At 39.0% G+C, this 16,865-nt stretch overlaps 1 long non-coding RNA gene across 1 annotated transcript; it reads left to right on the plus strand.

Annotated features, from left to right (window-relative positions):
* The first annotated feature begins 347 nt into the window (after positions 1-347).
* Positions 348-11,407, plus strand: LOC120323318. The gene is made up of 3 exons (XR_005563650.1): positions 348-837; positions 3,756-3,906; positions 8,931-11,407. It is a non-coding gene; the product is annotated as an uncharacterized LOC120323318 (long non-coding RNA).
* Positions 11,408-16,865: the final 5,458 nt, after the last annotated feature.

Genomic DNA, 16,865 nt, shown 5'->3' on the forward strand with positions numbered 1-16,865 from the left:
GCATTTCCTAAGGCCAAGGTTTGGTGCTGGTGCAAACTTAGGCCACAGGGATGTTTGCAGGGATACCAGGGGAAGATGTGAACAGAACTGGGAAGAACTGAGATAATCTACTGAAAAATCCACAGTGTAATGTTGTGCTGACACCAGGACATTGTGATACTGAGTTCTGCATCTGTTCTGCAAATGGGCACCCTCAAAGTCAAGCCCAAATGTTAACCCAAGGCCATCAAGGTAACTCCAGATCAAACTTTACCTTTTTTTTCCATTGTGGCACTCAGTATCTATTGTCTCGGTCTGAACTGGAGGTCTGGAACACAGTATGTTTACTCTTTGTCAATGCTCAGCACTAGACTACATGGGGTGAGCAGGAAAATGTCCCACTGTGACGCCTTGCCTTTGTGAAAGCTGCTGGAACGCAGGCAAGGTACAGTGGATTTCATGGAATGTTTTGTTCAAAGGAGAATTTCTCTGGCAAGAACTCAGTGAGTCTTGCTCCCAACCCTTACTTCTTCAGAGCCAGCACAGCTTTGGCCTGCTTTCTACCCCCATTTCTAATTTGATATTCGTAACCCTTAATAATCCTTGACTTTCCATCATTGGAGACTCCTTACCACTCATTTTAAAGTCATGGCAAACACTAAGAAACCAAATCACCTTGCCATTTATGGCTTGAATGGGTTTATAGTGTTAGAAATTATGCTTAACTTCTTTTTTTCTGACCTCCTTTGCTTATATTTTCAATTTAGGAAGAAACTTTTGATAGGAGTTATTTCTATTTCAATGAGAGAAACACACAGCACAGATGTACCTATGAAAGACAGAGCAAAGCAGCCCCAGGTAGTGAACATACATAACGAAGTAGAAATTATTTTTATATTTAATTTTGAAGGTAGCCCATATGTTGAAAAATAACCTAAAGCAAAATAATATTTAATTCTCTCTGTTAGAGAAAACATACGCAAGCAAACAGGCATTTAGGTCAAAGACTTTGTGACTCATTTCATATCTCTGTAATGAAAATAAACAAAATATTTCAGTTTATCAGGAGTTTTTAAGATTAGTGTCTGTAAAACAAAAACAAAAAACAAAGTCATAGATTCAGGTTTCTCAATTTTTATTTTTTTTTTTTGTGCAAGAATTATTGTCTTATACTGCAAATTTTAACAAAAATTGCTATAATTTTTACTTCTGATAGAGACATAAATATTGTGTGGTGATTAATTTCCTAGATTTTTTTTATCCTCCTTTATCATACAACTGATTTCTTGGGGTATTATTATTGTTATCGGCTGATCTGAAACCTTTAAGTCTATAGTCACAATTTTCATGTACTTAAATATGGAGCAATTAGTCCTACAGCTAATGATGAAATGGGACTTCTTTGACTTCAATGAGAAAACAAAACATGTTTTCTCTTCTACCAAAATCTGAGGAGGCAAATGACACGTATTTGCTAATCTCTGCAGTCTTTAAGTGACAGGGAAAAATACTTCCGTTTGTTCAAATCACTTTCTGAAATTAAACCTTGTCAGTGTATAGGTATAGGTCTTAATATTAATTCACAGGCAACAATTTTTAAAAATTATTAAATGAAACCAAAGGCATGACACTCAACTTTCACAATTCAGTTTCTTAAACTCATATTTAAGCACATCAAAGATATTATCGAAGACTGGTTTGTTAAATGTTCACCCCTGAAAAAAACCCAAAACATTTCAATTGCCAGTAAATTCACTTGAAATATAACTTCTGACGTTTACTTTCAAAAATTGGGGTCAAAACTTTGATAACATTAAAATAGGAAATCCAGTCCTTTCTACAGAGGATCCTGGGAGATCCAACTTCAATGCTCCAATTATATACGTAAAACTTATTTTAGAGCATGTTTTAGATATTTTAAACTTCCTTTATATTAGCCTGCAGAAAGGTATACAGATAATATTGAGAAAAAAATTCTGTAATTTCTGCTTACAAAAAATTATAATTTCTTATTAAATTATATAATTGCTAAAGTTAATCATAGACTCATAGAATTGTCTAGGTCAGAAAAAAACTTGCAGATGATTAAGTCCAGCCATTAATATAGCACTGCCAGTGGTTCTGTCTACCGAAATATATGTTGACAATAGAACTCTCACTTCTTTGCTTGTGTCTTATAAGCCTTTATTTCATGCTACAATACTATACATTTTAACTTGCAAGGCACTGAAAAGAGCTGCAAAGCTAAAAAAATGGAGAGAGGTCAAATTTGAGTTGCCTTAAAACCAAGGAACTCACCTTGGAGTCCATATTCTACATGCTGAGCACTGGCTCACTGAAGTGAAGACTGTAGGGTAAATCAAAGAAAGGGGGAGCTGGACAGGCTAAGGAACAAGGAAAAGAAAGAAGAAAAAGAAAGGGTTCTTGGAAGCAACACCTTTTGCACTGCAGGTCCCAGCTTATATCTCTTTGAAATGTTCAGTTCTAGGGAGTCTTCCAAAAGTGCATACCTCCCAGTGTTGCCAAAGTGTTAGTACGCAATGTATCAACTCCCAAATATGAGTTAAATCTCTCCCACACTGAAACTTACTGCTTATTAACGGTGATCTGCCTAATAACGATACTCGTTTGTTCTACTGCTGTCAGGGTATGCGCTGAAACCTAATGACAGCACTGGAAAGATGCCCATTGACTTTAAAGAGATTTGGATCCAGTCCTGAAGTGCTAAAGAAGAAGAAGAAGCTATTTCTCCTTTCCTCTCTCTATTCTAAAATACCTTGTGAATGTGATTGCATGGTCATGCTGGAAGACAGATATTGTGGTAACAGAACAACAGATAACAGACATCCTTATGCCTCAGTGCTCTTTGTGTGTGTATCATAGCCTAGCAAAGACACACGCCCACACACAGAGCAGTATTCTTGCTCATTTAAAAGATTTAATTATTCCTGTGTCTCTCATGGCTGTCTCATGGTCCTCTTGTGTTAGGATAAGGGTAGATTTGGATCACATATTGGGAAGGCATTCTTTACTGTGAGGGTGGTGAGGCACTGGAACAGGTTGCCCAGAGAAGCTGTAGTTTCCCCATCCCTGGTAGTGTTCAAGGCCAGGCTGGATGGGGCTTTGAGCGACCTGGTCTAGTGGAAGATGTCCCTGCCCATGGCAGGGGAGTTGGAACTGATGAATGATATTTAAGGTCCCCTCCAACACAAACCATTCTATGACTCTATGATTACTTGGCATCAGCATCCTGCTGCATCTCTACCTGGCAGGTGTGCAGTTTCCCCTTATGAGGGTGACCTGTGGGGTGAAGGGAGTCTGTTACAACCTCTTTAACAACATCCCACTGACAACATAGCAGAAATAGACTTTACCACAGAAGGGTATGTGTTGCTCTTTGCCATTTGTCTGAAACAAGTGAGTTCATAGAAGTATAACTGATGAACCTCTTTTCCATCCCCTGGTCAGTGCAGGTCACAGACTGGGTTACACACACACTGCACAGAGACAAAGGAAAATTTTGTCTGGGTGCTCAAAACCTTTTTTAATCTCACCCACACTATAATAACTTGTCCCTGTCCGACAGCAGTGTAGAGGCTGGACAGACTTCCTGCATTGTGCTCCCAGTGTCTCCTGGCTCAGGAAGTGACAACATCTTGAACTAATTTTTTTAAATGGGGGTTGATTTTAAGCGACATATTTTCCAAACTGTTTTTTTAAGTGTAAGTCTAATTTTTTTTCTCTTTTTCTTCCTTTTTTTTTAAACCACTTGGCAGGGAAAGGAATTGCGTGCAGGACCTTGAATGAGGGACACTCAGGGCAGCCAAAGACATCAGCAACATCTGCCAGCCACCTCTGGAAGGCAGGAGCATCGCTGAAGGCTGGATGGAGGCTCCTCCATAAGCGGAGACCTCAGCCGCAGACAGGGTCAGTAACCACAGGCCAATCTGCTTCTCTTTCCACAGCAGACAGTTGTCCTTTTCCACATGTCCAGGTAGAATGTTTCTGGGACAAATTTGGGGGTTTTCGTCATTAGCGGTGAGGGAGTGGGAGAGAAGTTGCATCCAAATAAAGGACCACCACGTGTTGGGCTGTAGTCTCATGTTATCCAGCCTGCAGGGAGAGAATTTATCTGTATTTTCTCCTCCTGGATGTTAAGAATAATGTGAAGAGAAATGTAATAGGCAGTCAAAGTTTCGTCTCCCCCCCATTGCCTTCCCACCTTTGAGCCACTTGTGGTGCTTCCTTGGCACATTGTGAGTCTGCACAACAGGGAAGAGGACTTGGCCAGCCAGAGCTGCCTCAGGCTTGTTGGCTTACCTTGTGTGGAAAATACATGAAGCGCCAAATATCATCCACTATTTCACCAGCCCCAAACACTCAAACATTAAAAAAAAAATGCTCCCAAATATAATAAGAGTGGCTTAAAGCCCCTAAAATTAAAGTGTATGAATTTGCCAGTGGATGTGCAATTGTCTCTTTGCAACTCATGGTCAGACACTCCTGCATGTCAGTGGGGACAAAGTTTCCCAAAGAGATTTTCCTTTCCCTAAGCTTGCCAGTGCAGTGGAGCGATGAAGATGATGCAAGACACCCCATGGTCCACTTCAGTGGGACAAGATGAGGGTCCCATGTTATGTGCAGAGCTATTGCCTATCGCTGTGCTTGGGAGGGCAAACCCAGATTCTTCACATAGATTCAAGTTTTTCTCACTTTTTGAAATTTTCCACCTCCTTCACAGACAGGCTTCTCCAGCTTTGGGCTGAATTCCATGAGGCTGGTCAGGAACATTCCTCTGTCCATGTGCCCAGTGTAAATGATTGTAGATTTTTCTTTGGTGCATAGAGTGCTTTTATCTTCCTGAAAAGCCAGCTCCAAAGACTGTGACTGACAGGTAGCTAATATTTAAGCTAATATTAAGTAAGCATTCATTGCCAAGGACCACTCTCTACACAGAGAGGTCTGGATCCTGCCCCGCAGCAGAAGAGCATTTGCCACGTGATTCCCTCGAGCAGCATGAGCAGCTGGGAGTAGGTCCTGACACCCAGCCTCATCTCTCTGGCTGTGTTCCTGAATCAAGGGGGAGCTTTTAATCTAGATTTTGTGTTTCACCCAAGAACAGGAAAGTGATGATATATTAGCCCAGAGAGCATCTAGATTATGGTCAGCTTTCCAGATCCAGTAAGGTTACAGCCCCACTTTTCCACATTAGTCTTGTGTCTGTCTCGTGCCTTAACCCTTTATATTGGGTGAACTAGGCTGTAGCTAGTTTTAGCACTTCCACCTCTCCAGCAGCTAAGATAAAAAAAAATTGTTTGAAGCAACATAATTTTAGTTTCAGTCTGTAAGTTACATATTTTTCATTGCATAGGTTGCTTTACACTCAGTTTTTTTCAGGGTCTGCTCAGGAGCATTGGTCTGTAAAGGTCTGCACTTTTTAGGAATTGGTAAATTTGTAAACTGGGGAAGGGAATTTTATCGTAGACATCATTGCATTGCAACTGAAGTACTAGGCTCAGGCTTCCTACAATAAAATGTTAACTACAGTAACAAAACAATACACCTCAGACTGAGCTAGGACTTATATTTAATATTTAGAGATAATGTATAGAAATCAGCTGGTACTATACCAAAATCTTGCTCTTAGTGAGCATGTGCGCTGAGAACCTTGTGGGATTGCACCCCAGCCCTTGGTTTAGACTTCAGAACAAAGGGGAGAAAAGGAGCCAGATCAGCAGTTCTGCATTAAGAAAGAGGGGAGAAGTTTGTCACAGGGGCCAAGTAGCAGCTAGCTCAGCAGCAGACAGCAGGGAAGGCTCAAGCTTTGCTGTGCTTATGAAAGAAATGTGATCAGGAGGTATGTTTCAGTGCCTAGCTAGTCATTTCACAGCAGAGATTTCCAAAAAACTATTGAACTACATCAGAGCATCTATTACCAAGACTGCCAATGAACTTGATTAAAATCCCCAGAAATCTGTTGGGAAACACTCATTATTACAGGTCATTAATGGAGCTCGAGTAGACAGGAGCACAGTCTTAAACTTGTACTTCTGCCATTATAGGATGCAGACGTCCAGCATTTTTTAATTTTTTTTTTCTGAAAAGCTTAGGGTCTGGTAGGCTCTAGTCCTCCAAAAATATTTTAAAATTTAGTGCAATTTTAAACACTTTGAGGCTGTAGTGATTAGCAAACACAGCAGTTTTGGCAGGAGTTGATGCAAATTCTTCACCAGGTTCAGACCCTGCCACCTAAAGCACACAACCCTGCTCCATGCAGATGTAAAATCCTGTGTAGATACAAAATGCTGCGGATGTGGAGGACGCCTCCCAACAGCAATAGACCCCACTTCTGCCTCTCCTTCCTGCTCCCAACTGCAGCAGCTGGCTTCTCCAGAGCTTCTGTTCTGAATACCTTTATGCTTTGGGGTTTTGCCTGTGCCAAATTGATCTGTGTTGGTGCAAAAAGAAAAGAATGGAAATCTGGCTGATTGCCCTATGATACCAGTACCTAAGACAGATGAGCATCAAAAATGTCTTAGTTTCAGGTAGCCTTTTGGCTTCAGAGCACATTACAGGTGGCTGAATGAGAGGGAGCTAAGAATGTCATGCCCCATGGTAAGATGCAAGACTATATTTTATGGACTTGGAAATATTGGGATCAGGCTTAACAGTGCAAACATGACAAGCAAAGAGGTCAAACTCAGCACATAGATACTTACAGCGACCAGTAAGAGAAACTAAATGCTGGGCACATCACAGATATCTTCTGCAGGTATGTTAATCAGGGGAGTGAGGGGGCTGCAGGAGTCTTGGGGCAGATCCAAGGAAGGACTTTGCTCTGGCAGAGGATGACCCAATGCCCCTGTAAGATCTACAACCTGAAAGGGTGGACCATGCTTGCAGTAGCAGAGGGAGCTGTCAATGCTTGTCTGCAGTGAACTGTTTGCCACAGCACTGAAATTTATTTAGCAGATGTCACTACTGCACCTTGGACACAACACTCAGAAGCTTGTATTCACTCATTAGTGTCCCCTTCCTTTACATATCCTCCATGGGAGCAGAAGAGGATTAAAAAGACATAAGTGCTTACATTTTTTTTTGTCTTCCAAAGTCCAGAGTGAATTCATTTGAAGGATTCCAGTTAACTTCAGCTGGCTTTGGACCAGTCTCTCAAGGAAAAAAAGAGAACTTTGATTTGCAATCTACTGTACCATCTAGTTGAATTAGTTTGGGAAGCTAACTTGTAATTTAGCACTTAAAATATTTTAACCATTGTTACTGAGGAATTTTAAACCTAAACAGTATGAAAAGTCGTTACTCACATACTCTTTCATGAAAAGTCAGGTTTTTAATTTGCATTTAAATCATGATTTTACCAAGCATTATCTTCCTTTCTAGGTTGGACTTTAAATTCAGAAAACTGATAATTTATGTTTCCATAACTAGCAGAGGACTAGAAAACCTCAACTGATGTTCATAAAGCCTTACTTTAACATCAGATTTGAAGACTGTGATAGCTTTGTTTACACTATAGTTTAGGAGAAGATTACCTGTATTTTCAGAATATTTTCAGCCTTAAAAGTCACTTGACTTGTAAATGGCTTCATGTCTTCCTCTTCCACTACAATGACTTTTTTTCTCAGGGAGGCAACATGCAAAGGCAGTAAAGGCAAAGCTACTTTTGGAAAAAGTTTCCTGAGAAAAAAATGGTAGTAGGAGGATTTTTTGAGGATTTAGAAAAATTGCACTCATTTAAACTTATTACAATATCATCGTTACAGACACCGTGAATGTTTTCTAGCAAGAACTTTCTCTTAAAGAAAAATGAAACCCACAATACCATGAACAGTTGGAAGAGTAGTTAGCTTAGAGAATAACCAACAGTTTTCAGCTTCTGAGCACTGACTATTGTCATGCTTGCTGCTGATTTAAGGATTTGAACTAAATCCTTTCAGAAGATGATTGCTTTTTCACTATATTTTTGCAAAAAAGTGCATCCATGAGAGAACTTTACAGAGTATTTTCTATAACCTGAGTATCTGAACAAGATTTCTGGTCTAAACTTTTCTTCTGAAGCCATTTCTCTTCTTTCATCTTGTCTGTCTGAAGGATGTGAGAATGTTTAAGTCAGTCTTTGAGCATCTACCCTATCTAGGTGTCTTACATGAAAGTCATTTTCCCATGGGATAGCTGAGGCTGGAAGTGACTGCTGGTGGCACTCAAGTCCAGCTTTCAGGGATATCTTCAAAAAGAAGTCAAGTTGCTCAGGACCATGTCCAGCTGTGTCTTGAGTTTCTCCAAAGAATATGTCTCCAAGGATGAAGCTTTCTCTTTCTCTGCAACACTCACCCAGTGGATTTTTTCCCCCTTATGTCCACCTAGCATTTTCCTTGCTGCAAATCTCAGCTTTTGAGTTCTGAACTTTCCCTGAGCACCTCAGAGAGCCTGGCTTCATCTACTCTATAGCCAGACTTCAGGGAGTGAAGGGCAGCAACTTCCTCCTTTGCCTGCTCTGTGCGTCCAACTCGGTGGTACCAGTTGCCCGCCCGAGTAGCTTTTCATCTCAGGCACTCAAGGAGCCCTCTGGTTCTGGTATGCGGTAAAAGCTCCCAGGGCTCAAGATCCTGGGAAGCACCTTCCTCTTCCTGTCTCCAGGGGTAATTGGCTACTGAAATGCTGGTCTGTGCCACCCACAGCAGTGTGATCTGCATATGTTTACAAAGTCTGGGCTATTGCATTGTGCGCCTTGGTCCCCTTCACTGTTTCCCCAAGTTCGTGTGAAGTGGTAGTAAAAAGACCAGAGGGAATGGCAAATTAATTACCCAAAACCTGAGAATTTGAAGACTTTTATATGTTTTCATCAGTATTTTACGATGTTTGCTATTTTCACTTTGAAACAAAGCTGTCTAATTTTCAAGTGAATTTGGGAATGAAATGCTGATCTATTACAGAAGAGCACTCTTTTTTGACACATAAAAGAATGAAGAGGCATCTGGAGTAGATGAATTCCCTTGACACAGCATGGTAAGTCAGTAGACAGACTTTTTAAAATGAAGAGTAATTTATGGTCTCTTACTTGAGGATCTTTATTAATAATACTATCCTGGAAACAGCTTGAATAGCACCAGCTACATTTTTAGAAACTGATAAAAAGTCAGGTCTGCTAAATTCAAATGACATTTTCAAAATACCACAAAATACAAATGCGTTTATCAGAGTTGATCACCTTCAGATCACAGTAGAAAATGTACTTGACTTGTTTTTGCTATCATTTAGACTAAGTAACATCCTCTAGAGCTGAATTTTCAACTTTCTGTAGCAAATACTCCAATTTTGAATGCAGCAAGGCAGAAAAGTTTATGGCTTAGACTGGAGAAAGCCATATACTTCTTTACTTCTCTGGGTGACTATAGCAGATACGGAAACAAAATATCAAGGTCGATTCACAAGCATGAACTACTCTGTTTCTTAGTGTCTGTATAGATTTTCCTCAATCAGCTGGGAGCACTGGCTAAATCAAACTGTAAAAGCTGCTATTAGTTTATTATTAAAATGTTCAACTTTGAAAATAAATTAATAAATAAATGAAACATAGAACCTCACAGTATAAGTCCCATGAGTATAGAGAACAGAGGCTTGGAAAAGTCAGGTAAATTTAGGCTTAAACCTACGCGGCTTCTCCAAATGTGACCTTAGTGGCTGATGTAAATTCACATTCTGAATTCATAACCAATACTTTATTATGGAAGTATTTTGTTCTAGCTGAAGTAGAGCATTCACCCACTTCTGAACTAAGTACCTGGGTATATAATTAAGGAAACGAAGAATTCTCCTCAAATTTATTTTTCACTTCCTTCAACAACCTAAGACAAGTTTCAAATTCAAGTTACCATACTGTACAATACAAGGCAGTAAACTCTAGCCCTACATTTCCTGGCCAGGGTAGATCAGTCATCCTCAGGCAGGCAAGAAACCAAGAGCACTTTTAGGCTCATGCCTCTCAGTTTTTGTTCCTGTGTATAAGAGTCTCATTTTCTAATGAGCACTTAAATTCTTCAGTGCAATGGCAATATTTATGCAGCTTTGTGCTATGGCTGCAGGTAGCAATAAAAGATTTGCAATGAAGCCTTTGGGTATCTAGCATCCTAAATTCAGGAAGCTCGTACCAGATGGGAAGAATGATACTGGCCTTTGCAGAAAGTGTCTCCACTGTCAGTACCACCACTGTTCCATTAATCTACCATTTTGCAATAAAAGGGAAGTGTTGAACATCCCTGCAACGTGTGCTTTCTAATGAGTCAGTGAAGGATTGATTTTTCCTCTCCTCTGCTGGTCTGCACTCTGGCCACAAAGGTCTGGCAATGACATGCATGCCATCAGCCCACTGGGGATACCTTCAAGGATGGTACCTGTCAGCAGAATTAAAAGGAGATTTACAGACTGATAAAACACTGATTAAAAAGTCCTTTCTCTGGCCCACTCTGGAGGGAAAAATAGTTGCAGGTCAGCTGACAATAAAAGTTAGGTGTAGCTGAATGTCTTTTCCTAAAATCCATTTCATTCTTCACTGAAGATACAGCACTTACTGTTATATTGTTGCCCCAGAAGGAGCCCTAGATTAGACTGCATCTCAAGGAATAATTGGACGAGAACTAAAAAAAATTATTATTTACCAAAAGACTTCCAACCCAAACCACGACAGAGACAAAGCCACTACATTTCACAAGACCAGTCTGGAGGGAAATTCTTGTGCGTCATTTAAAAGGCCATTTATTTTTAAAATATAGGACCCTCTAATGGAATAAATGTTTCACCTCGAGCTCACCTTTATAATTTTTGGCATATTAAAATTTGGCCTTCTTTCATGAAGACTTATGACCATTCTTCAGAATTATGAGAGAAAAAATCCAGCAGGACTGTCCGAGTGGATGGCTAATGACAGGGTATCTTTGTTTGTACTGAAAAGACTTTGCTAAGAAAGTTAAAGAATAAAACCTTTAAATATTGACCTTGCCATCAGCTTCCCAGAGTATTTTTCTTGGCGGAAGTATTTTTAAATTCCTCCCAAATAGCCGTTTGCTAATATTTAAACTTTATTTTTACATACTCTTTGAAAACAAACTGGTTTGTTGAATCTTTTTGTTCCACAAATTTAGCAATAATACGAGGTCTTTTGTTGTAACAAAAACAATATTTTAACATTGAGACATCCAAAGCTTCCTGCAAATAAATTATCACATAGTACAACCTTAAAGAACAGTAATTACAGCACTGACAAAGTTACCTTAAAGGTTAAAAGACCTTTTCCCAAAGTAATAGATCCAATCTTTTCCTCCCAAAGTGTGCTCCAATCTTTTCCTCTCAAAGCTCTAGAGGAGTAGAGAGATGAGTGGCCAAGCTTGAATAAGTCTGAAAATCCCAGACTGCAGTACCGAAACTGTGTTTTTTTTAATTTGAACTCAGTTTTTCTCGTAAGAGTGTGCTTTGGTAAAGGTATAACCTCTTACAATTAGAATTCTGGGAACTTGTAAAGAGAATTTAAGCTGAGAGTCTTAAATCTACCAGTGGTGAGAAGCTAAAATAGGAATCATTTCTGTACCTATTTTTTATAGAACAATACATTTGTTACTTTTTTTGTTTGTTTGTTTGAGTTGTTGAATGAAAGGGATCGTGACTGTAGGAACTGATGTACTTTTCCCTCATTTTTGAAGACTTCAAATGGTGGAGCTTCACAGGCAGTGTAAACTCAGGCAGGATGTGCTCAATGTCAGCCTTTGAGATTGTAAATTTTTAAGTAAATTAAAAACAAGAAAAATAAAAAGTCTTTATGTCAGCATTTCAAAAACATGCACTTTTTTGTGCTGATTTAAAAAAAAAAAATCCATTCTAGAAACACTGTCTTTCTTCAGTCAATCGTAAATCAAAGAAACAGCAGCTAAAAAATTATTGCATAACCTGAAGTCAGATACAACAGAGTTACTCTGTACCTTCAGGAAAGCTGGAAAGCCAAATGCCAGTGGATTTTTTTCCCTGTCTGCACAAGAAAACTGTATCCTTTATCAGTGAACAGGAATCCAGTTCTGACCATGACTGTAAACCACATGGCACAGGAAGAGTCAGAGACCAAGATAAATAATTACAACCCCATTAAAGGCTTTATGAACAAAATCCAATATGACAAAACTCTACTCAGCTTTTAACAGATGAGCATGATTTACCATGGAAAGATGTGGCTTTCAGTACCAAGCTGTGACCTGAATCTTGTACTGCCTTCCACTTCGGGAAAAGCATCAGGTATATCTCAGTAAGTACATCTCAGTAAATCAGACCAAAGTAAACAGCTGAGAAACAAAACCATTTCTCTGCACTGGAAACCTGTGATCACCAACAGCAATGGCTTTATGTGATTGACATAGGTGTTAACTAAACCCTGAATCATTGCTTTTCCAGGTGATATCACTGCCAGAGATTGTTTACTCAGACTGACTGACATGGAAAACTACTCATCGACTTTTGCAAAGTGAAAAATTTAGCAGATAATCTTCTCTGAAGAGCTTTGCAGAGTTGTTTAAGTATATGCCAAATGTCTCCTAAACACCTTACTCCATATTCCCAAAGCAGGTCTTAGTTTAGGTGTCAATTTGTTACAATCAGTACTTGCAGAGCAAGCATTGATGGAGGAGCATCAGAGCAAGACAGGAGGATTTATTTGAAAACTTACTGATTTTCTCATCCAGACTATTTGTTAACACTGTCCATCAGTTCACATTGCAATTAATACTTTGAAGGGAAGTCTGGAAGATGTATCCATACTTACTTTCACATAAAAAGTGCATCTTTGTTCCTGACCTGTTGCTGACTTGCTGTGCCTATTGGTAAATAGATTAAACTTGTCTTGCTTCCTTGTGTACAGAATTATTTGGTAATATTGTTCTCTAATGCCTGTCTTCCAAGAATAAGACCATGTGCCATGTATATAAAATATTTTTTATTGTAAGTGTTGGCGGATACTTAAATCCGGAGAAAAATGGCTCTCAGAAATTGTTTTGCAGAGCAGCCAGCAGTATGTCCTACCACAGTATAAATAACACTGTGTAGTAAGAGGTTCATGAACAACACCCCCTCATCCCCCTCCCAAAAAAAAAGCCAAAAAACCCCCAAGAAACAACTAGGTGTAGGTATAGAACTGGAAGAAATCATGAGAACTATTGTAAAATGTTCTAATTTTGCATAAATGTAGCAAGCACAACAATCAAATGTGCTTCCAAGTATTCCCATTACCATTTGCTCATGATATTTTTTGAAAAATGGCTCCAGAAGGTAGATGCCTGTCCATTAGCCAAAAATCTAAATGTTGTAACAGTTATCTACAGAGCTGTATGCCAAGCCAAGATAGAAAGATGAAGCAGCTCAGAGGTTGAGCAATCTTGGAATCAAACGAGACAAAGACACATAAGATGTGAGTGTAAGATGGCATCATACATGGAAGAGCTCCCATATTTTCTACTTTGTCAAATCCCCAAATTACATCATATCTTTTTAGAAGCAGAACTGTTTTCTAAACTTAAGCACAGAGCTCATAAAAATTCAAGGAGAGTAAAGGATCCTCAAGCACAACACACAAATCCTTCTCATGGCTTGAGTGCTGGTTATGACAGCTGTCCTTTTTTAGGTTATGTTGACCATTCCAGATGTTCATCTTCAACATTATGTCACAAAGTCCCCATGGGAACATCTGTTATCTTGGCTACAGAGGGATGATAAACAGTATTGAGGTTCTGGACATGGATGATAAAGTGTAGACTATTACTGCTGTATTGCAGAGATCATGGGATGTAGTAATAGATCCCCTCTCTTAGTGGAGACTGGTGGTATTTGATAGTGGGTAGGAAAAACTGACACAGGCAATGCTGGAAGCCAGTTTCCAGCCTTGGATAAAGATCCTACTGTAACAGTCTCAAAACAGGGCAGGCAAAGCACATCCCAAGGAGCCTCCACTGACTCATAGGTGTTAGTGGTGTCAAACTTAACTGGGATCAAGGAACAGTTGCAGACACGCGGTGAATCATTCTTCCAGTTTTATTCTAGGCAAAAACTCCCCACTCCTCCAGCTATATTATTAAAGCATAAAACATTTCAAAAACTGCTTAAAACCATCTTCAAGACAACAAAATGTTTCCTGCCTGCACCCTTCTCTTCCCAGTTACTTAGAGAAACTTGCCTCTTTCTATCATTCTGTCTCATTGTGTCTCTAATAATTTCTGTCTCTTACAGGGTAGGACTTAACCTTCAGATACCTATTGAGAAATGTAGAATATTAAAGAGAGGCATTAAAACTGTTCCTCAAAGGTCTATTTGTTTATTTTTAATATTCCATTTGCATTGGTTAGGATAGGGGTTTTTTTTAACTGAAGTTGTAACAGATGATTTGTTATCTGATAGTGTTACCACTATCCAAATTATTAGTAGCATATTATCTGCAGATGGTTTTACGTGCTAATGTAAAAAGATATGTGTGCAATTCTTTTATTATCTAGAACATAATTGGTAAAAATTCTGAAGATTTTACCAACAAAATTAAGAACAATTATTTAGGCAGCTAAATTTCTATTGAGCTCAGCATGAATTTAGGAAAATAAACGCAGTTTGGGACCTCAGAGACCTGGATAACTCAGGCTTCTTTTGGCTTCTCAGATCTACCGTGACAGATTAGGTGAACGATCACTGGTTTAGCATCCCATTTGTAAAACAGACCATATTTTTTGCAAATGCTTTTTGATTATTATTCCAAGATAAAAGAAAAAGAAAATATGCCTTTCATACATAGAAAGCTCCCAAAAGGAATTGCATTGCAACAAGTTCAAAAAGTTACATGACATAGAAGTGTGCCAGATGTGCCTGGAAGACTATACACTTCTGATCATCACTTTTCCAGTTTTTGTTGGTCTGAAACTCAGACTAATGACTGTCAAAGTTCAAGCTGATGAAACAATTTTCGTCATGCCTTGATGTCAGGAGAATTAAGTCAACAGCAATTGTCATGTAATACAGGAAAATGTTCTCAAGTATCAAGCATTGAGTAAGGGCTATCAAGGCATTATAACTGTCAGCAGCAATGTAAACTAGCATAAGTGCCCAACCAAAATTATTCACATCACCTTGAATTTCTGATCACAGAAACCTGTGAAATAAGGTTTCTTTCCACTAGCAGTTATAAATACATTAAACTCAGTTCTGACACTACAGTGAACATAATTTTCTTGTTTTGCTGTTTTAGAAGGAAGCAAGGGAAAAAGAAGAGGTCACCACATTAGGATCTAGGAGGTAGAATGTGTTATGGAGCTGAAAGACAAACTGATCAGCCTCATTCTGTTAATCATCAAACAGATGGCAAATTTCAAAACTCATATATAGAAGGTGGTATTCATTAAAGAAATTGTTGTTCAGACAATAAAACACTTGATTTTGCTACTGTAAGAAAAGAATGAGTTTTTCCATCATCTGTGCACTTCTTTAAAATGAAAATTAAGCACTGCCTCTAACAGACTTCTGAATTTCTTCCCACACAGACTTACTAAACATCCAGATGTGACCACCTCAATGACTGATATTTGACCTGCTTCTCTCAATGGTTTAATGCTTGATATTTCCTGTCTTGTGTACCATCTGGCTGCAATGAAAGCATTCCAGGGATTTGCACACCTTCTCAGTCCAGAAATCTTATGTTAAAACCTGCTTATACAGCTCTATAAATCTGTTAGATCTTTAATATCTTGACCTCTTCAGCAATACCTTCCTCTGCAGGATTTAGTTCCCTGATTTTGCTGACACTGAAGCTAGTACCAGTTTGAAAATCTCTTTCATCTATGTTGTAGCAGCCTGCTGTGGTATAAAGGATGAGGAAGACCCCAAGGCTATATAATTCTGTCATTAACCTCAATCCTTCCATGTTGCTGTATGTTCGTGCAACTTTTGATGACGCTCAGATCGGGTTCTGTCTTTTCAGGACTTTTTATAAGCATTATGGAAGTTTAACTTCAGAGCTACTCCTTGTGAAACCTTGATGAATAAATGTTCATAATAAAATTTCAACAAGGGCCCAATTTCAGTCCTCAGTGAAACATCTTCTGTAACAAACCATCAAAATAGAATAAAAGAATAAGAGGTATCTGCAGCATCAGACTATTTTTAACCAAAAGTTATTGGACACGTTATTCTTCACATCGACTCCCCACAGTTTTTTGACACTGTTTTTTATCCCGTTATTATCAAAAGCTGTTTCACCATAAGCATTTGCATGGTTATATGGTTGTGCACATTTGCTTTTTTGAGACACAGTGTTTCACTATGTGTCACATATAATTTATCACATAAACATGGCCCAAAAGCTGTATTACTAGGGCTTTAGTAAAATGCCAACACAACATAATAGAGCCCTGTCTAACAAAACCTTTGGGAACAACAGCTCATTGCTTCTGAAAGTGTTTTCAGGAGCAGCTCTAGCTATGGGTACCTGGATCAGCTGACCTCAGGATTTTGATCCTGCCTTTTTTTTTTCCCCTGTAACCTCCAGAGTGATGCAATTGTTATGAGAGACCTGAATGGTACCTGAAAGGAGCTCAAGCACAGTGAACATATCCAAAGTGGTGGTAATGCTTGATGGCAGCCTCTGAAGTTATCTAAGTGTCATGGTTTGAGATAGCCCCAAAATCCAATCCCCTAGTCTAAGCCCCCTCCCACATCTCAACCTAATGTGAGATGGGTTTTTCCAGACAAAACACGCCAGACTCCAAATGGGGGAAAGGGAATATATTACAATGACTGTACAAATAAATACTACAATGCATTATACACACGATCACAACTATCTCTACCATGACATATAG

This window comes from Pipra filicauda, unplaced genomic scaffold, assembly GCF_003945595.2.
Source record: "Pipra filicauda isolate LSUMZ 115617 unplaced genomic scaffold, ASM394559v2 scaffold233_size1220752_pilon, whole genome shotgun sequence".
Lineage (NCBI taxonomy): Eukaryota > Metazoa > Chordata > Aves > Passeriformes > Pipridae > Pipra > Pipra filicauda.